Source organism: Entelurus aequoreus, linkage group LG03, assembly GCF_033978785.1.
Source record: "Entelurus aequoreus isolate RoL-2023_Sb linkage group LG03, RoL_Eaeq_v1.1, whole genome shotgun sequence".
NCBI lineage: Eukaryota > Metazoa > Chordata > Actinopteri > Syngnathiformes > Syngnathidae > Entelurus > Entelurus aequoreus.
Genome location: NC_084733.1, coordinates 35,487,293 through 35,510,188, shown reverse-complemented (window position 1 = coordinate 35,510,188; position 22,896 = coordinate 35,487,293). Strand labels below are relative to the sequence as shown.

Below are 22,896 nucleotides of genomic sequence, written 5' to 3'. Positions count from 1 at the left end.
ACTTTCCTCCGGCACTGTTCCCCTAGCATTCAAAAAAGCGGTTATTCATCCTCTGCTCAAAAGACCTAACCTCGATCCTGACCTCATGGTAAACTACCGACCGGTCTCCCACCTTCCGTTTATTTCCAAAATTCTCGAAAAAACTGTTGCACAGCAGCTAAATGAACACTTAGTGACTAACAATCTCTGTGAACCTTTTCAATCCGGTTTCAGGGCAAATCACTCTACGGAGACAGCCCTCGCAAAAATGACTAATGATCTATTGCTAACGATGGATTCTGATGCTTCATCTATGTTGCTGCTTCTTGATCTTAGCGCCGCTTTCGATACCGTCGATCATAATATTTTATTAGAGCGTATCAAAACACGTATTGGTATGTCAGACTTAGCCTTGTCTTGGTTTAACTCTTATCTTACTGACAGGATGCAGTGTGTCTCCCATAACAATGTGACCTCGGACTATGTCAAGGTAACGTGCGGAGTTCCCCAGGGTTCGGTTCTTGGCCCTGCACTCTTTAGTATTTACATGCTGCCGCTGGGTGACATCATACGCAAGTACGGTGTTAGCTTTCACTGTTATGCTGATGACACTCAACTCTACATGCCCCTAAAGCTGACCAACACGCCGGACTGTAGTCAGCTGGAGGCGTGTCTTAATGAAATTAAACAATGGATGTCCGCTAACTTTTTGCAACTCAACGCTAAGAAAACGGAAATGCTGATTATCGGTCCTGCTAGACACCAACATCTATTTAATAATACCACCTTAACATTTGACAACCAAACAATTAAACAAGGAGACTCGGTAAAGAATCTGGGTATTATCTTCGACCCAACTCTCTCGTTTGAGTCACACATTAAGAGTGTTACTAAAACGGCCTTCTTTCATCTCCGTAATATCGCTAAAATTCGTTCCATCTTGTCCACTAGCGACGCTGAGATCATTATTCATGCGTTCGTTACGTCTCGTCTCGATTACTGTAACGTACTATTTTCGGGCCTCCCTATGTCTAGCATTAAAAGATTACAGTTGGTACAAAATGCGGCTGCAAGGCTTTTGACAAAAACAAGAAAGTTTGATCATATTACGCCTATACTGGCTCACTTGCACTGGCTTCCTGTGCACTTAAGATGCGACTTTAAGGTTTTACTACTTACGTATAAAATATTACACGGTTTAGCTCCAGCCTATCTCGCCGATTGTATTGTACCATATGTCCCGACAAGAAATCTGCGTTCAAAGAACTCCGGGTTATTAGTGATTCCCAGAGCCAAAAAAAAGTCTGCGGGCTATAGAGCGTTTTCTATTCGGGCTCCAGTACTCTGGAATGCCCTCCCGGTAACAGTTAGAGATGCTACCTCAGTAGAAGCATTTAAGTCCCATCTTAAAACTCATTTGTATAATCTAGCCTTTAAATAGACCCCCCCTTTTTTAGACCAGTTGATCTGCCGTTTCTTTTCTTCTCTCCTCTTCTCCCCTGTCCCTTGCGAGGGGGAGTTGCATAGGTCCAGTGGCCATGGATGAAGTGCTGGCTGTCCAGAGCCGGGACCCCGGGTGGACCACTAGCCTGTGCATCGGTTGGGGACATCTCTGCGCTGCTGACCCGTCTCCGCTCGGGATGGTTTCCTGTTGGCCCCGCTGTGGACTGGACTCCCGCTGATGTGTTGGATCCACTGTGGACTGGACTTTCACAATGTTATGTCAGACCCACTCGACATCCGTTGCTTTCGGTCTCCCCTAGAGGGGGGGGGGTTACCCACATATGCGGTCCTCTCCAAGGTTTCTCATAGTCATTCACCGACGTCCCACTGGGGTGAGTTTTTCCTTGCCCGTATGTGGGCTCTGTACCGAGGATGTCGTTGTGGCTTGTACAGCCCTTTGAGACACTTGTGATTTAGGGCTATATAAATAAACATTGATTGATTGATTGACTTTAAAACAAGTGGATCCTGGTAAATCTGCAGGTCCTGACATACTTGAGCCCTTCTTTATAAACTCAGCCATTTTTATTGCAGAACCTCTCATGCATTTTTTTAATCTTCCTTTGTCCAGTAATGACATTCCTAACATTTGAATCAGCCCATGTTTTACTGTTATTGAAAAGAGGAGATCCCACAGCTGTTAACAACTATAGGTCCATCTCTGAGTTATGCGTCCTAGCTATAGTTCTTGAAAAGTTTGTTAGTGAACAACTTGAAGAATTCTTAAACACCTATGGTCTGCTTTCTGAACATCAATCAGGTTTGAGAAAAAGACATAGCACCATAACTGCTGCTATCAAAGTTGTAAATGACATTATTGAAGCACTGGACTGCAAAAAATATTGTGCAGCTTTATTTTTTCCATCCATCCATCCAGTTATACTGCTTTTGACCTGTCAAAAGCATTTGACACGGTGGACCATATCATTCTGGCAGACAGACTGCAGAGGATTGGCCCATCTCAGCATGCTGTGAAGTGGTTCTCTAATTACCTTTCCAATAGAGCCCAATGCGTCCAATTTCCTGGATCCTCTTCGTCTTTCCTCCCTGTAATAATTAGTGTACCGCAGGGTTCCATATTAGGTTCATTGTTGTTTTCCATTTATGTAAATAGTAAGTAATTAAGTACATTTTATTTGTAAAGCGCTTTTCACGGATAAAATCACAAAGCGCTGTAGAAAACATAGGTAAAGTAAAACGATTCAATTTAAAACAACAGGGGCAACATCATAAAAATGATACAAAGTGGATGAAAAATTATAGTTAAAAGGTGCATTAACTAAAAGTTTTACTAAAAAGAAGTTTTCAAATGTTTCTTAAAAGTTTCAACACAGTCAAGATCACGAAGGGACTGGTGAGCTGGGAGCTATAGCCTGGAATGCCAGGTCTCCACGGGTTTTAAAACAAGTTTTCGGGATCTTTAGAAGACCCTGGCCTGAAGACCGGAGGCTGCACCCTGAAGAGTAGGGGCATAACAAGTCAGTGGTGTACTGAGGAGCCCCACCATGCAACGCACGAAATGTCAGGACTAAAATTTAAAAAAAAATCTCTGTGATGCTGCGTTCCATTTTTATGCAGAAGACACGGTCATATATTGTTCACCCCCCGCTGTTGTGCAAACCTTAGAGCTCCTGCAGTCAGCTTTTAATGTTGTTCAATCCCAGCTGACTCAGCAGAGACTTGTGCTAAATGCACAATATTCTAAAGTGGTGTTATTTTCAATTTCATTGAGCGTCCCAAAAATATTAACTGCTCTTTAGGTTGAACTTGAAACGGTCACAACATATGAGTACTTGGGAATTGTCAGAAGAGAACTTGTCTTTTAAATCTCACATTGAAAAACTTGTGGCTAAACTTAAAATTAAGTTGGGATTTTTCTTCAGAAACAAGTCCTGTTTTTCCCTACAAGTTAGGAAACGCTTGATCCTGACCACTTTTATGCCTTTGCTAGATTATGGAGGCTTGTTTTTTTTGAAAAAAACTGATTAATGTACATCACTGTGCCTTCTATTTTATTACCGTTTTGTGGCAACCTTGTCCACCATTGCACTTTATATGCATAAGCAAATTGTCAATCTTTATCAGTATGCAGATTTTCTCAATCGTTGTGTTTTTTTATATAAATCCCTTCTTGGTCTGGTTCCCCGTTATTTGTGTTCTTTTATGTCCAGAGACTCTAGTCGCTACAGTTTAAGGTCTCAGGACATTCTTAGAATGTTTGTTCCTCGAGCAAACACAAATCTTGAAAAAAAAAAAAGAAGCTTTCAGATATGCTGCTCCGTGGTCATGGAATAACTTACAAAAGGTCTGAGGTTACCTGAGCTCAACATTTTTGGGGAATTTCCGGCCATTTTAAAGGATCGAGAAACTGTTTCTTTTAGGCAGTGTACTTGTTTTAAGTACAGTGAAACATTTTATACATTGTTTTTATGTCAATATATGTAAGTCATGAATTAATTTTTACAAATGTCTGCCCAATTACACAATCCCAAACCAGGGTTGCATCATTTTTTTTCTCTCCATTGAATTAACTTATCTTTCTGTTCTAATGGACTATGGACACTCCTTTTATGCACCACCGCCTTTTCAGAGGGCAGCAAAAAAAGTTAAAAGTGGCCTTGTGGTTAGAGTGTCCGCCCTGAGACTGGAAGGTCGTGAGTTCAAACCCCGGCCGAGTCATACCAAAGACTATAAAAACGGGACCCATTACCTCCCTGCTCGGCACTCAGCATCAAGGGTTGGAATTGGGGGTTAAATCACCAAAATGATTCCTGGTGCGGCCACCGCTGCTGCTCACTGCTTCCCTCACCTCCCAGGGGGTGGAACAAGGGGATGGGTCAAATGCAGAGGGTAATTTCACCACACCTAGTGTGTGTGTGACTATAAGTGGTACTTTAACTTTAACTTTAAAGGGAAATAACAGGCATTTTAATTACACTCAAAGATCGATATAATGCGGCTCAATATAACTTGCCATGGACCACACATTTTTGCTCGTTTACATTGTGGTGTGGTAGCCGGTAGACTGGGGCGTAGGACTAGCTAACGAGCTGAATCTGTTATGCGTCTTAGCCGGCTCACCGTAGCTTGTAGGCCGTTTAGGGCTGCTACAAACTGAGCTTGTTAGGTAAGTAAGGCTAACGCAAGCAAGCGTGTCCACGGCATCTACAGTTACGAAGTTACTCTGCTCAAACTGGCGGACACGTCCCTTTTAAGAGGGACAACATCTCCATAAGAGAACCCAAAGCCGTACTCACGTTTTTTCCTTCACAGAGTCGAGTTTTTTCTGTCTTCCGACCGGGACTAGCTTAGCCCCGTTAGCTTAGCAGCTAGCTAGCTAAAAGTAAAGCCGTGAAACAAAGCGAGCAAACGGTTTGTAAATTCGATAAGACTACTAAATGTGTTGAAGGGATAAAGACGGCTATAAAATATTTAGAAGCACACAAAATAGAAAGATAGTACTAGGCTTTAACGACAAAGGTGCACAACCGAACCAACAGCGTAATCGAGCATCAGCATGAACAATTTATTTTTTCTTTGTCGGAAGAAACTGGAAGGTACTAGCACAATCCACCATTCACGTCCCGTCTGTTTGGGAATCAATCCATCCATCCATTTCCTACCACTTGTACCTATCAGGGTCGCAGGGGATGCAGGAGTCTCTCGGCTGCATTCGGGCGGAAGGCGGGGTACACCCTGGCCAAGTCACCACCTCATCACAGGGCCAACACAGATAGACAGACAACATTCACACTCACATTCACACACTAGGGACAATTTAGTGATGCCAATCAACCTATCCCCAGGTGCATGTCTTTGCAGGTGGGAGGAAGCCGGAGTACCCGGAGGGAACCCACGCAGTCACAGAGAGAACATGCAAACTCCACATAGAAAGACCCAGAGCCCGGGGATCGAACCCAGGACCTTTGTATTGTGAGGCACATGCACTAACCCCTGTTTCACCGTGTTGCCCCTGTTTGGGAATCATTTAATTGTATTATTTCGAAAAGAAAAGGGTAAAAAAATAAAAATGTCTATATAACTCGATCTCAGGAATAACGCGATTGGTATTTTATGGACCCAAACGACCGCATTATATCGGACTTTGAGTGTATGTCTATGTTTCGAACGTAAAACATGCATCGTCAATGGCACATAATGAATGTTGTAGCAACCACTCTTTAATGACCTGACACAGACAGAAAGTCTCATCTGGTTTGATTAGCAACAGCGATACAGTTTGACATTCTGGTGATACTCCCAGCCAGGGACTCATGGCGAAGTACTGAGAACAGAATGTCATCCGTGTGAAGCATAATGAGATCGGGTGGCATGGCACTGATGTTGCCGGCTCATCCTCAATAACACTTTGTTGCAATCAGTTACTCTAATAACTTATCAAAGATGCTGCATGATCTGATATGTAACATCTGGGGCTCTGGCCTTCAAACTCCCACAGGAGAGGAAATACAACAGAGGAGAGTGGAATCAATCCCAGGATGACTCGGAGGATTGTATTAATGTATGGATAGAGTTGTCAATCATTTAGATGACAGTTTGTAAAAGTTGAGCAATGAAAATGCCAGCCAGACCTGTCATTTCCATTACTGTGGTAAACAGACAAGGTGACCAAATGTCATCCAGGAATATAAAAAATGCATTCTCAATAAGACAAACATTTCTCAGTGGCAGTGCTGTATGTCCAAATGTATTATGTTGTCACACGATAGAATGACATCAAATATCAATGATGCACTTTTGATGCATTTTTATATTTTTCAATTCCTAAGCTTTGTTTCTACAATCTGAGCTGCAACTAATATACGGACAATCCTTGCAATATTTTTGATTCAACATTCCCGTCCTGCAAAGTCACAGATCTTTGATCCCCAATATATTTTATTAATTTTTTTATTAAGTAAATATTTTTCCTGCAGGAAAAAAAATCTCATTCAAATCTCTAATTTATGAATATGTGTACATAATGCAGCATGCATGTGTTGCAGGGGTGGGCAATTATTTTTTACCGGGGGCCGCATGAGCAACCCGAGCACTGCTGGAGGGCCACATCGACAATATTTCAATTAAATTTTGCTCAATATTATTTTTGATATATACCGTAAGATAAATAATAATAATAATAATAATAATAATTAATAATAATAGTAATACTTCAACATAGTGTGTGTAACAGCATTCCATGACTAATATAAATAAATTAACATTAATAATAAATGACAGTAAAATAAGCACACGTATGACTGAGGAGTCATAGTGTAACTTTGTGTGGTGTTTGAGTTGGCCGACTTTTTGTGTGGCCATAAACGCACCAGTGGTTTAGTGCTATGCGTGTTGGTGACAGATGACAAGTTGGTTTTGGCCTGGTTTGTACGGCAGAAAATGACTAGTTTTTCGAGATAGAATTGTTTTACTCATGTTTTTGGTGTGGTTATGTCCGAATATAAACAGTTTTGCTCAATAAAGTGATCGATATAATTCCTGTCCTCGAAGCATCTCGATAGACGTTACAATAATTGAACGGTGTTCAATTGAACGGTGTTGACGAACACCGTTAGGGCCGCTTGTTGTCACTGTCACTCAGAGTTGCATTGCAAAATTACATAGAATAAATATGTTTATTTTGTTTAGAATTCAGATGGGATTTGATTTGCTGCGCGGCATAAATTTGCTGCGCGCAGCAGACGCTTGAACAGTGCGCAATTGCGCAGGCGCGCACCTTAGAGGGAACGTTGCTTTGCAGTCCATGTCTTGTTGGAAACACGCCATTCTTCATCAACTTTTCTCTTTTTAGCGTCTCGGGTGTAAACCGTGCATCACTTGTCGCTGCATGTGCACCTTCACTCGCAGGTTACACACGGACACACGCCCATAAATAATACTTTTCAAAATAAAAGCAGCACAGTTGTATTGCGCGCACGACATAGATGTTTTTTCAACTTTATTTTGTTATTTTATGATTGCAGCTGTTCACATTCACTCACAATCACGCACACGCATACGTCCACACGGAAGTAATACAAATAACGATTTTCAAAACAAAAGCAGCACCGTTGTATTGCACACTCGACATAGATACTTTTCAAAATTTATTTTGTCATTTATAATTGGCCTCTCGCGGGCCGGACAGGGACGCACAAAGGGCCGGATGCGGCCCGTGGGCCGCAGAATGCCCAGATCTGATGTATTGTATTGTAGGTAGGGATGGGTACCTTTTCTATTTGAATCGATATGCTACCAATTCCTGGTACCTGGGAATCGATACGCAACACCACCAATTTTTGGTACTTTTGTTTGTATTCCGATGTGTTTTATACATGTTAATTGTTAAAAAAAAAAATCTTAATTATTTTTCAGTTATCTTGTTTTCTTACACCGTCTCATTTGCAAGTACTGTACTGTTATACAGTATAAAGTAGATTTTGCATGCAATTGCAATTCCAAGATGTTTGATAGATAGATAGTATTTTATTGATTCCTTCAGGAGAGTTCCCTCAGGAAAATCGATGGCAGTAGTCTGAAGATTATGGTGTGTTGCCTTAGCCAGGAAGTAGTCTTTGACATTAAGTTGAATGTGTCAGTCTTCTTTTGTTGAGCCCGGCAAAGTGTGTACCCAGTAAATATTGTATTTATTGCAAGTTGTTTGATTTTAATGTGCATCTTAATTGTCATTTTCATTACCACATTTGGAGGCGTGTAAATCACCATTAAAAATCGCTAATGCTCACCGGTAGCATACTTACAGCAATTCCAATGTAAATTAGCATCAAGCTAGCGCATTTTGAAAAGTGGAGCCTAACTGTACTTTTGAGTGCCTTCTTCTTGCTTTGTTGGCATGGAAAATTGTAACATTACCTCAAGGCAGTCCGGCTGAGTGCTTGACTGCTTTTTACCCAGCTTTTTACCCGGCCAAGTGCCGAGTCTTGATGTCACGTGCAACAAGTTATCGAAATACAGTATCGATTGATTTCACATGTAGCAGCACCAGGTAGTACCGACGAACTTGCATATAAAATTATCAAATTCAAATGAAAAAACTTCCTGCTCCAATATTATACTTTTGTTTTTCTTGAGTTCTTCTAAAATGTGTCTGCATCATAAAACCAAGAATAATTCCATACTAAAACTGTTAATAATTTAAAAGGGTGTTTGTATATTCAATTTCTCTATTCATTTATTGGTCTCAAAGGATTAGCAGATAGAAGTTTTTAATAATGCAAATCCCAGCCATTTTGGATGAGATATTTGCCAATAAATGCTAATAAATGTCGTACTCTAGTGAATTCTCTCCAGGGTTTAAAAATGGAAAAAATTGGGCATTTCTTTTCAGCCTAATACAATCAAAACAGAACTAGCTTTTCTAAAAAAATCCCAAATGAGACTGCAGCTGGGGTGACTTCTTTCACATTACATTAATACAGAAGAGCGGGTATTAAAGCTGATTAGTATGGTGTCTTTCTGCATGAGTGCATCAGGAAACACACACTAGCGATTCTCTAATTGCTCTGTGCAATGTCGCGTAGGATTATGGGGATGAAGTATTTTCCTTGGATGACAGTTGAGGCAAATCAATTCTCCATTTCTCCATCCTTTTAGGACTTTTGCTTCTCCCTGGTGTCAGACTAATGGCGGCATGAGGCAATGGGACAGAAGTCATTCATCAAAAGCATTAAAAAGCAAATGCTGAGCTGAATCTCTCGCTCTAACAAAAACAACTAAATTACCTGTGATTAGCTACTTGCAGAGTTATCATGTTAGAGTTGTGCAATGGAGGGGTAGTAACTACAAACCCCGTTTCCATATGAGTTGGGAAATTGTGTTAGATGTAAATATAAACTGAATACAATGATTTGCAAATCCTTTTCAACACATATTCAATTGAATGCACTACAAAGACAAGATATTTGATGTTCAAACTCATAAACTTTATTTATTTTTTTGCAAATAATAATTAACTTAGAATTTCATGGCTGCAACACGTGCCAAAGTAGTTGGGAAACGGCATGTTCACCACTGTGTTACATGGCCTTTCCTTTTAACAACACTCAATAAACGTTTGGGAACTGAGGAAACTAATTGTTGAAGCTTTGAAAGTGGAATTATTTTCCATTCTTGTTTTATGTAGAGCTTCAGTCGTTCATCAGTCCGAGGTCTCCGTTGTCGTATTTTACGCTTCATGATGCGCCACACATTTTTGATGGGAGACAGGTCTGGACTGCAGGCGGGCCAGGAAAGTACCAGCACTCTTTTTTTACGAAGCCACCCTGTTGTAACACGTGCTGAATGTGGTTTGGGATTGTCTTGCTGAAATAAGCAGGGGCGTCCATGAAAAAGACGGCGCTTAGATGGCAGCATATGTTGTTCCAAAACCTGTATGTACCTTTTAGCATTAATGGTGCCTTCACAGATGTGTAAGTTACCCATGCCTTGGGCACTAATGCACCCCCATACCATCACAGATGCTGGCTTTTGAACTTTGCGTCGATAACATTTTGGATGGTTCGCTTCCCCTTTGGGCCGGATGACGCGATGTCGAATATTTCTAAAAACAATTTGAAATGTGGACTCGTCAGACCACAGAACACTTTTCCACTTTGCATGAGTCCATCTTAGATGATCTCGGGCCCAGAGAAGCCGGCGGCGTTTCTGGATGTTGTTGATAAATGGCTTTCGCTTTGGATAGTAGAGCTTTAACTTGCACTTACAGATGTAGCGACGAACCATAGTTAGTGGCAGTGGTTTTCTGAAGTGTTCCTGAGCCCATGTGGTGATATCCTTTAGAGATTGATGTCGGTTTTTGATACAGTGCCGTCTGAGGGATCGAAGGTCACGGTCATTCAATGTTGGTTTCCGGCCATGCCGCTTACGTGGAGTGATTTCTCCAGATTCTCTGAACCTTTTGATGATATTATGGACCGTAGATGTTGAAATCCCTACATTTCTTGCAATTGTACTTTGAGAAACGTTGTTCTTAAACTGTTTGACTATTTGCTCACGCGGTTGTGGACAAAGGGGTGTACCTTGCCCCATCCATTTTTGTGAAAGACTGAGCATTTTTTGGGAAGCTGTTTTTATACCCAATCATGGCACCCACCTGTTCCCAATTAGCCTGCACACCTGTGGGATGTTCCAAATAAGTGTTTGATGAGCATTCCTCAACTTTGTCAGTATTTATTGCCACCTTTCCCAACTTCTTTGTCACGTGCTGCTGGCATCACATTCTAAAGTTAATGATTATTTGCAAAAAAAAAAAAAGTTTAGCAGTTTGAACATCAAATATGTTGTCTTTGTAGCATATTCAACTGAATATGGGTTGAAAATTATTTGCAAATCACACCCTCAGGTTTGACTGAAGTATAATTCATCTGGTTGGGACTATATGCAAATTAAAACAAATGTTAGTTTGAAAGTATATTTTGTTATTTTTGGTTAGTGTTTTTCATTGGATACCGAGTGGTACATTAGTTTTTGTATGTTTTTGAATAATGTTTGCCGGATTTTTGCCACCGCCTCGGTTACTATACTGCCAAACATTACACATAATAAACTAGTGTGTCTGGCCGCATATCATTTGCTCAAACAAAAAATCCCACCTGTTAAGGATACAGTCTGTGTGTTTTTTTTTAATTGAAAATTGCTGCAAAATAACCAACCTCAGAGCCAAAAATGTCATTAAAGACACTTTAAACATGCTCACATAGTGTGAATCCACCTGCAAAACACAAAATAAAGGTTAAAATCAGATTAGTAAAACTTGCAATGTTCTAGTCCAGGGTTGTCAAACTCATTTTAGCTCAGGGGCCACATGGAGGAACATCTATTCCCAAGCGGGCCGGACTGGTAAAATCATGGCATGATAACTTAAAAATAAAGATAACTTTAGATTATTATTTTGTTTAATATTAGACCAATCACATTCTGAAAATGTATAAATCATGTTTTTTTTTTACACGTACATGTTGCAGATAATTGTATTATATCTTCATTAGTTGTTATTTATACTTTTTGAATAAATGATGTGATAATGTTCATTAGTCAAATAGGTGGAATTGAGTCTGGCAGAGTTTTAAAGCGCTCCCATCGGTGTTCATTTTTTATCTATCAGAAGATGAAATTAATGTAATTTACAAATTTTCCATAACTGATGTATTAATACCATGAGGTTTATTCTGTACATATGTAGCATTGTCTACAACAAAACTTTCATTTATCACAGTAAGAAGGGGGACACATATTATTTCAGAATATTTATGTGCGCCCAGAAAATGTGTCATATGTACAACACGAAATGCACAGATTATAAATTTGTATACTATCACTAATAAGTAGCGGAATTAGGTAGTGTCCAAACACAGAAGTGTTGCCTCTATCCTAACATAGCTCCGCCCCCTCTTAAGTCATGCATGTGGTAGGGGACACAAAGAATTGCTCTGGCGACATCCAGTGGACACATTTAGAAACAGCAGTTTCTTTCATTCAAAAATGTCAGCTCATTTTTATACTTAGCAAACTCATCTCGTGGGCCGGAGGAAACCTGTTGGCGGGCCTGATTCGGAACGCGGGCCGTACCTTTGACACCCCTGTCCTAGTCAGTGTTGCCAGATCTCACGAGAGACACAAATTATGAAAAACAAGCCCAAACAGGCAACCCATTACATTGTGAAATGTAATGGGTGGCGACTGCTGGTCTTTCAAGGAGGGGAAGCTTGTTTACAGCTACTCTCTACAGTCTCCAATAACACCATTAAAAAATGCTAGATTTGTCGCAAGTCGTTCTTAACACACAAAAAATTTTTACCAAGAGGATTGTAAGTTTTTCGATCAACAAGAAACAACAGAATACATCATGAAAAATGCTCAGGTGGATGTTTTTATTTCAAAATCGTTGATTCGATAATCTTCTGTCAATCAAAAAGGGATTCAGCTTCAGACAGCTCAGCCAATCATCATACAGAAGCTGTAGGCCGACCCCCTGTTCCATAGACCCCCAGAGACACTTAGCGTCCGATGGTTGGGACAAAACCAAGTGTTTATCCAATGACTGGTTTCGCTACAGGACAACAAGCCACTCTATTGAAGTCTTTGGACGCTCAGCGTACAACACTGTTTAATGCGCTTTCTAGCGTGCTAACAAATATTTACTCAATGAAATGTCAACACAACAGTACATTTGCTGCGATGAGGTGGTGACTTGTGCAGGGTGTACCCCGCCTTCCACCCGAATGCAGCTGGGATAGGTTCCAGCACCCCCGCGACCCCGAGAGGCACAAGTGGTAGAAAGTGGATGGATGGAACAGTACATTTGACCACTTATTTCTTTGACATTTTAGAGGAAGCTGAGCTTTCTTTGCACTCTTGGATCAATCACCACTATAACTTTGCACTTTGCATACGTATGGAGGTAGAATTGTAACATCAGCTTATAATATATCAATATGATATTAATACATATGCATATATTAATAAACATACAAATGTGATATACAAATAAATAAATATTTGTATAATATATTGTAAATATATTTTTGAGATTTGAAAATACAAATAAAATTTATAAATATAAAAATGTGACATACAAATAAATCAATAATTTGTATAAATAAACGTGTATTTGTAAATAAATTTTTGAGATTTTAATATAAATATGCTTGATTTTGTATTGAATTTGCATATGTGGATCGCTTTTTTACTTTTGTGTCGATGAGACATTCCTCCCACAAACCAGATGCACAAATAAATGTGACCTACACACTGAACAACCAGCAGAGGGCACTGCAGCCAGTGCATTATATGCATTATTAATTATAATTCCTGAAATATGAATGGACTATTGTTGCCGCTATTTGAATAGTTTTTTAGAGAGATTAATGGGCGGAATGGAGGACCTCCCATTGGCGCCGTTGTAAGCGGACTTTTATTTACGAGTTAGAATGCATTTAAAAAAATACATCCATCTTGTCCCTCATAATGATTATGAACAATTCCAAAAAAAAGGGCAGTTCCCCTTTAAGTAAAGCACGTTGTTCAAATAAGTTGTGAACCCATTGGCCATTAATTGTTGTTTACTCGCTTGTTTGTATCCATAATTAATTTATACCTAACTCCCTTAAAATAACATAAATATAGGAAACTTTGCCTGCAGTGTCCGGTAGCCATTGATTTATTTCACAGGCACACTGGTTGATGTTTTTTGCTAAAATATTACTGAGTCGATTTCCACTTACTGAATCGTTTCGGATCGTATTGCTCCAGAAAAATAATATTGTCCCTGAAACATATCAGCAACCACACATATTGAATCAAATTGTTGTATTTAAAACACATGGTTACACCCTTAATGTAAATATATATATGCATATATATACATATGTATGTATGTATGTATGTATGTATGTATGTATCGGTAGTGTTGATTGGGTCCTGTCATCTATGTGTCTGTTTTGCTCTTTCTTAATTTACAGCTTTTAAATTGAATGGCATAACACATGGCAGGTATACCAATAGCTGTAAGGCAACTGCATTCTAATCTTAGAAATATGCAGACATTGCTTATCATGGCAGCAAAAGAGATCTTAACCACTTTCTAGTGGGTGGCCTCAGATCCATATCACATGCAAGAACAACCTTGGCAAAGTCCCCATGGAGACCATCAGACGAATCAATCTCTGTGAATCTGAAGTTGGATGCCCAAGCCGACTGTTGGGTGTAAATAGGGTAATAATAATACCTGGGATTTATATAGCGCTTTTCTAAGTACCCAAAGTCGCTTTACATGTTAAAAACCCATCATTCATTCACACCTGGTGGTGGTAAGCTACTTTCGTAGCCACAGCTGCCCTGGGGTAGACTGACGTAAGCGTGGCTGCCAATTTGCGCCTACGGCCCCTCCGACCACCACCTATCATTCATTCAACATTCATTCACCGGTGTGAGCGGCACCGGGGGCAAGGGTGAAGTGTCCTGCCCAAGGACACAACGGCATGGTTGGGTAGATGGTAAAACACGCACGAGACAATATACCTCTATTCCCCAGATAACGACTTTTACCACGTCAATATCTATTAGGGTTGACATGCTCTGAATGTCAGCAAAAGCAATGTTCTCACTCAAAGAGCACTATTGCTGTTATTTACAGTATATACTGTGTGTGTGTGTATATATAACGTATGTATGTATACAGTATGTGTATATGTGTATATATGTCTATATATGCATGTATATACTGTATGTCTATATACAGTATATATGTGTGTGTGTATATACATATATATGTGTGTGTGTATGTATGTGTGTATATATGTATGTATATAGGTGTAGGTATGTGTGTATATAGTTATACATGTGTATGTAGTTATTTGTGTACACGTGTGTGTGTGTGTATACTGTACATATGGAGAGGGAGAGGGAGGGAAAGGGAGAGCAAAGAGTGGAAATTATTACTACTTGGAAATCAATTTTTGGCATCAACAAAGTGGCCATTTGGGTAGATATTTGCTCTAAAAAGGGTATTTCAATAAGTAAACATTACAAAAGGTACTTGATTTTGATATATGTAATGCCCATAAGGGTATTCTAGTAGAATATGCAGAGATGAGATGTGTCCGTATCAAAATATTACTTGAAATCAATTTTTGGCAGCAGCAAAGTGGTCACTTTTGTAGTTTTTAGCTTTGTAAAGGGTATTTCTACAAGTAAACAGTACAGTAAGTACTTGATTTATTTATATGTAATGCTATTAAGAGTATTCTAGTAGAATATGCAGAGATAAGATGTTTCAATATCAAAATATTACTTGAAACATATTTTTGGCAGCAACAAAGTGGCCATTTGGGTAGATATTTGTTCTAAAAGGGGTATTTCAACAAGTAAACAATACAGTAGGTACTTGATTTTGATATATGTAATGTTCATAAGGGTATTGTAGTAAAATACGCGTGTAAATATGCGATGTGTAAATATGCGATGTGTAAATATCGAAATATTACATCAAATCACTTTTTGTCAGGCAATATTACATTTATTGACAATTTTACATAAATGAATACATCCAAACACGTTGTACATATTTATTATGTGCAAGAAGAAATAACAGTGACAATTGTGTGTATCTTCCAAACAAGAAAGAGGTTTTATCACATCAACATCGGACTAACAACACTCCTTTAAATCTCATTAATACCACAGAAGAGGCAAACTGTCCTTTTCCGGGCACAATAAAGTCTTAAATAATGTCAAACACGTAGCGATAGAATAACCAGGAAGATAAAGTGTTTGTTTTACACCTAGTAATCCGCTGTGGACACACCAAGCCAAAAATGCAGGTTCAGCGAGCGCTGCGCGCCCCCGCGAAGGAAATACATTTTTGGCATGCATTCACATTTTGCCACAACACATATGGGGGAAAGTCCTAGTTGGAAATACAGCCGAATTAACTCCTGAACAGGCATTTTAACACACACCTCAAACCACGCGCACGCATCCAATGCTTTCTCGTGCACAAGTAAAACATATCGCGTGCGCATGTGATACATATCTCACGAGATAGTTTCTCTATATGTGCGTGTATTTCGCACGAGATATGTATCTCGTGCGCAAGAGAAACTTTTGCGTGCGCACGAGATACATATCTAAAAAAAATGTTTTCCTCCATATCCCTTTAGGGGCTCTGTATAATCCAGATTAATCACAGGCTAATACTTGCTTGCATATTTAAAATTTTGCTTGAAAAAATACCAAAATATTTGGACAAATACACAATTTTGCATTTGATATCTATCTATCTCTCTATCTCTATCTCTCTATATCTCTGTACATCTATATCTCTCTACATCTATATCTCTCTATATTTATATCTATATATATAATGATAAATGGGTTATACTTGTATAGCGCTTTTCTACCTTCAAGGTACTCAAAGCGCTTTGACAGTATTTCCACATTCACCCATTCACACACACATTCACAATGATGGCGGGAGCTGCCATGCAAGGCGCTAACCAGCAGCCATCAGGTGAAGTGTCTTGCCCAAGGACACAACGGACGTGACTAGGATGGTAGAAGGTGAGGATTGAACCCCAGTAACCAGCAACCTTCCGATTGCTGGCATGGCCAATCTACCAACTTCGCCACGCCATCATAAACATAACAACGTAAACAACTCTACATGAGATATATATATATAGCCATCTATCAGTGTGGTGCACCAGTAACGGTTGATGTCACCCAATTTGTTGGGGGACGAAGAGGGTCCTGTAATTTGAAAACGCGTGTAATTCAGCTTTTGGGCCACAAAGGGAAGAAGTCGGGTGGCATTGTCAACAGAAGGGTACACATGTCAGTCAACTTAAAAGGGGCGGGGTAAGTGTGGGGAAAAGGGACGTCCAGCGGAAGAAGCAACACAGTCACCCAGGTTTTGGCATCCACCTGAGCCACAGGTTGTCTGCACCCGCTCCTAAGGTCAAAGGTCAAAGTTACCAGGCCTTCGGTGGTGATGTCATTAGCACGCACAGATGTGAGCCTTTGAAACACCACAGAGGTGGGGTGGTACTTTAGGTGCTACAGAGGGTGTAGAGGTAGTTAACGCCCTCTCAAGGACATTAATTTTAATAATTCCTTTAGCGTCTGTATCAGTCAGGTCAAGCCCCAAAACAACATAAAAGGGACGATGGGCACAACTTACCAGAGTATGTTGTCTGCATCCGACACCAATCGTTCAGGGTTGAGTCGTAACAAATATAGAGGGTATTACCACGGTCATAGCTATTGTGTCCCCCGTAATTAATCACACTGCACAGGTCAAAAATAAGTCTTGCTATCCCCTTTGACCCAGTCTATTTAAAGTCCGCTGTATGTTCTTAGACACTTGTCAGTCACTGTCGTCAGGAAGGATGAACTGAGACACAAAGACAGTAGAACACGCCCAAGCACCAGTCCGTCAGGGAACACTACCGGGTGTAACATCCTGCCTTTCGTCTATCAATATCAGAGTAATTTAGGTAACAAAACGGGGATAAACATCAAACTTTTCACTTAATGTAACGACACATAGTTATGCTGAAAACAAGCAAGAAAAACTAAGAAACATTTAGCATACTGGATTGGTCTCACACGAGGATATACAATATAGAAGTTGAAAAGAGTAATGTAGGTAGAAAATCTCTCTCGTCTCCTGGGCTGTGGGGCAGATGATGTGGTGATGTCAGCAATGACATCCGCTGGTAATCTGTCAGGTTCTTCAGCTGTAGTGCAGAGGGAGAGGTGGTACCAGGTGTCCCCTCCACCAGCCAGTCGAAGGGCGTGGGACGTCCGTTCTACGACCTAGAAGGGACCAGTCCACCTGGGCTCCATCCACTTGCGTTTGATGACCTTGATCTTGACCCTCTCAGCGGGCGGAAGGGAATCTGTACAGAAGAACTGGCACACAAATTCTGCAATTTTTTGTGTAAAATACCATTTTGGTTTTACGCTGAGTCCTCCTTCCATGGGGGGCTGCTGGTCCTGTGAATGGCGGACCTGTATGCAGCTCATAGGGCGGTAAAACAGTTTTATTCACGGACCTTCGAATGATCATTAACGCTAATTGCAACATGTCAATCCAATTAAATTTGGTCTGTGCACAGATTTTAGCCAATTAGTTTTTAATGTTCTGGTCCATCCTTTCAACCTTACCTTGGGACTCAGGATGGTACCCCAAACCTGTGTTCTAGTCCGAAAGCCTTTTCGACCAAGGCTAAGTGAGTATTTTTTTTAAATTGTTGCTGTTGTCTGACCTAATCTTTTTGGGGAAACCATGTCGGGGTACTAGGTCATTCACAAGTCATTTAATTACTGATATTGCATCCTCTTTTGAGGTTGTTGTTGATTCCGGCCAACCACTGTGATTGTCAACACAAGTCAGTACGTACCTTTTCCCTTGTACCGTATTGCTCATATCAGTGAAGTCAAAGACTATACATGGTTCACCCTCACCTCCTCCATATTCTAAATTTGATCTACTAAACTACTATCGATGTGTAAAATCGTTATTTTCAAATTAAAATTAGTTATAAGTTCTTACCCACGGTAAAAACGTTAAAACTATGGAATGTGTCAGAGTCGGATGATTGTCGATTTTGTTCCAAGGAGTCTGTATCCACCCTCACTCACCCCCTTCTGTTTCTGAAAAAAAGGACTGTGTTAGTCATACTATCACTTTCAGAAACATCTAAGAAAAAGGTCAGCTAATAGTCAAGTAGCGGAGGACAGGTCATGTTTGAGGTCAATGATTGTCTCTTCAGCCTCTATGGTCCACTGGGGGGTGGTGTTAGGGTAGGGGACCCCTTAGCAATATCACAATTAACTCAAACTCATCTGAACCCTAACTTTTATGTAACTTATTCAATATGGTGAAAGTAACAACATATGCTTATATTTATATTGTCACCAATACTAGAAAAATACTACCCTTATGGCGGATGCTTTAGCAATAGTATTTTGAAATTTTACCACACCTGGTGGCCCCAATAATTAATTAAGTCAAGCTCATGTTGTAGAAAGTTGAATGATGCGGACACGTTTGTTACTGAATACTTTCTATCAGACTTCTGCCATGGCAACTTTGTGTATGTAATGAGCAACTATAATTATTTGATATGCTTAAATGTGTAATGTGTCGTTTTAGCTCAGCTGTTGTGTAGCTGCTAGCTCCTCGTAGCCTACAGGTGTCTAAAGTGCAGCCAATAGTTATGTGTTTAACATAACCATGGGCTAAACCTAAACAATTGAAAATGTGGTATTTGGGTGTCGGTGTAATGTTTGGCAGCTACGCCGTGTCTTATCATTGGACCTAAGTTCTTTGGTTTTGTAGGCGAGACAGAGAGCAAGGGAACAATGTGGGACACTATTGTGTCCATCTTATACTATGCTAGCTGTTGCAAAGATAGGTCAACATGAGCAGCCACACCTTGAGTTCCAACATATATAAATAATCATAACATATGGCGAGTCGGGTGGCAGAACACACGGAAGCATCTCAGTCATTTAGGGTTTTCACCGTTAAAGCAGTTGGATGTCAGCCATTCCTGTTGTTTCAGGCTGTGGTATGAGCTCATGGAGGAGTCTTGGTAGTGGTGTCACAGCTGGGTGGTTCAGCCGTCAGGTAACACCAGGAATATTCCTTCTTTGCGATTTGAATGTCAGGGTACAGTCTGTAAAGGAGGTCCAGCAATCTGAACCGGAAGTGGTTTGGTGACAGGTAACCTTCTTGTGACCCCAGCGAAGCCTTCGACCTTTAAAGAGGAAGCACACAGTTTTTTTGGTACCTCTGCATTCAGAATCGAATGGGTGGCTGATAAAATTGTCCGTTGACACTCATGTCCAGCAGGGGTCCTGTCGGTACTTCCTGCTGCGGCTCCTGATGTGGGCGTCCTCTTACACGCCTTCGTGTTCGTTTGTTGGCACGACGGAACCTTTCCTGTTCGGAAATGTTCGGACAGTCACGACTCCAGTGACCAGGCTGGTCACAGCCGAAACAGTGTCTACCCCAGACCGGCTTTGAAGCATCGTGTTGTCCACCACCCGAGTCCAACCGCACGTCTGTTGAGGATTCTTTCCTCCACCTGTTGGAACTCAAAAGCAAGGTCACCCACTGCTGAATATACCCTAGCTGATCTTTGACCTTTTGGTTCTTTTAACCTTTTATCTTCAGCGATCTGTATTTTAAGTAGTCGTTTCCTTGTTGCTCTGTCATTAGCCCTATTTTGCATGGGATGAATAAAATGTCCTGCCATATATTGTTTTTGGCACCTTGTATATCAGGGTTAACTTTGTCCAAAGTGTTTGGCCAAAGGTTCCCTCCTGGAGGTACAGGTGGCAAAGCAAGGTCAACAATGGCTTGCACGTATGCATCGGCAAGAGACTTATATTGTAGTATGTCCAAAGTGTTAATGTCATGTGTCAAAAATGTCTGCCGGAGAAAATGGTCAGACGTGTACAAGGAGTTCATTTTCGGAGGCAGGATTAATCTTAGAGGGGGCGTGTTAATACCTCCTTCTCTTGTCACTGGAGTAGGGGGCGGTGTCCTAGTCAAAGTCTGGGCGGGTCGTTTGAATTGTCTTGCGCATGCGCGGCAGACAAAAAACCAATCAGTTCATTCTGTCATTAATCATCGTTTCTTTTGCTGCATTTCGTTTTTCCACGTAATCCCCGTTTACTTTTATCATACGCCAAACTCTTAAATTCTCTCCCTGAGTGTTCCATTTTCACCAGCGCGCACACACACACACACACACACACACACACACACACACACACACACACACACACACACACACACACACACACACACACACACACACACACACACACACACACACACACACACACACACACACACACACACACACACACACACACACACACACACACACACACACACTCAGCAGCACACACACACACGAGCACGCGTAAGCACTCCCGCTCACACACACTCACACTCAGCAGCACACTCTCTGCGTTTCACTTTACCATAAAACTTCCAGTTACTTTTTTTTAAATTTATTTTATTTTACCAGACGTTTGAGTTCACGACTTTTCGAGTATTGTAAACTCCCTCTTAACCCTTTCAAGGAACGTTCTCCTTTTTTTTCTTCTTTTTTTCTTTCTACCTGCTAGTTCCATTGTCGACAACCGTCCATTGAATTGATCATTACACAGTAATGATTAATCACATTTTTCCCAGACCGCCATCACATTCCTGTCTGTCACACTCCAAGGCCATGTGTCTATTTCTTTACGTTTTAGTGTCTTATCTCACTGGGATCTTTCAACCCGCTTCCTTACATTTCAGTGTCTTATCTCACTGGGATCTTTGAACCCGCTTCCTTACGTTTCAGTGTCTTATCTCACTGGGATCTTTGAACCCGCTTCCTTACGTTTTAGTGTCTTATCTCACTGGGATCTTGCAACCCGAACTCATTAAGGGACGACCAAATTCCCAGGGTAAGCTACACCCGACTATTAGTTCACTCGTCAATGAAACTGCCCGTCACGGTAATCGAGACACAATGGCCTGAGTTGACCACTTATTTACAATTTAATGCAATGGCAGGCTCGGCAAAAATGCAATCAACCTATCAAAATCACCAATCTGTGCCTGGGATTACGAAACAGTGTTTGACTTACAGACTTCAGGACAGACTCCTAACGCAGATTTTATCTAAAAAGAAAGGTTCTGCTTACCTTGAATTGGCCAATTGAGTCTGTCCAGAAGATTGCAAGAAGTCATCAATCAACAGCGTGCCATCTCGGATGAAGCCCCCAAATTGTTGCGTCGACCAGCATTCCTCCAATGGGGAATTCAAATTGCTAGTCTCTCCCAGATTCTTTTTATGGCACATAAGCTGATGTTTATATTCAATCAACAGGCAGCAGTTGGTATTTTGTGGTTTATTCTCCAAGCTTAGAGGACAAACTGAGACCAATCCAGCACACCAGCGTTCCCCAGCCCGGTCCAGATCGGTCTAGCTCGGTCTCCCCTCAAACCCCCGGAAGTCCCGTGATCTTCCCTCTGTCCCCCGCCTGCTGTTTCCCCAGTCTAGCTGTGCTCCTTATCTTAGGAATGTAATGGCAGTCTCAACAAAGAGAATAAACAGCGCTGTGACTCTAACCAAGGACACTCTAATCCAAGCACTTTGTACCACACGAGACATTAGCTGATGTAAATATGACTATAGGAGTTTTTAGAAAGAAGTAACACTTAAATATGGATATGATTCTGATCTGCTTCCAACAATATATATATATATATATATATATATATATATATATATATATATATATATATATATATATATATATATATATATATATATATATATATATATATATATATATATATAATATATATATATACTGATATTACTAAAAAACAACTGAACACACTACTAACATTCGCCTTTATCGTGCATACAGTTCAAGTCAATCACATTAAAAACCCAGATAATTCACTTAAATCACGAGTGTGTACATCTCTGATTATCTCAAAAACATGATTTTGCTTTTCCTGTGAAAGAAGTGAGTGAATTCAAGCTCAGCAGTTTAGACGGGAGCTTTTTTCACAGCCTTTGACGAGAAAGCAGATTGGGCAAAGGCTGTCCTACATTTTGGGCTACTACACTGCCCTCTAGTAGTACCTCTGGTTGTTCTTGTGGCAGTATCCGAGGTCCGATGGACAAAATCTTTGATTGGTTGTGAACAGTTTTGTAGACAGTTTGTGTATTTGAGAGGGATATACAATTGTCAAATATAAGCCTAGTATTTGTTTCGAATGATGATATTGTTGGCCTTTTTTTTGTACAGAATTTTAAGGGCGTGTTTGGAGATGGATTCTAATGCCTTATTGGTTGTTTGGTTTGCTTG

The 22,896-nt window shown here is 40.5% G+C and overlaps 1 long non-coding RNA gene across 1 annotated transcript in view; it reads left to right on the top strand.

Moving 5' to 3' along the window:
- LOC133645631 (uncharacterized) overlaps positions 1-22,896 on the top strand; it is an 86,224-nt gene that overhangs the window by 17,590 nt on the left and 45,738 nt on the right. Inside the window, exon 2 of the long non-coding RNA XR_009825159.1 lies at positions 5,305-5,415. This is a non-coding gene — a long non-coding RNA (uncharacterized LOC133645631). The remainder of the gene's footprint in view (positions 1-5,304; positions 5,416-22,896) is intronic.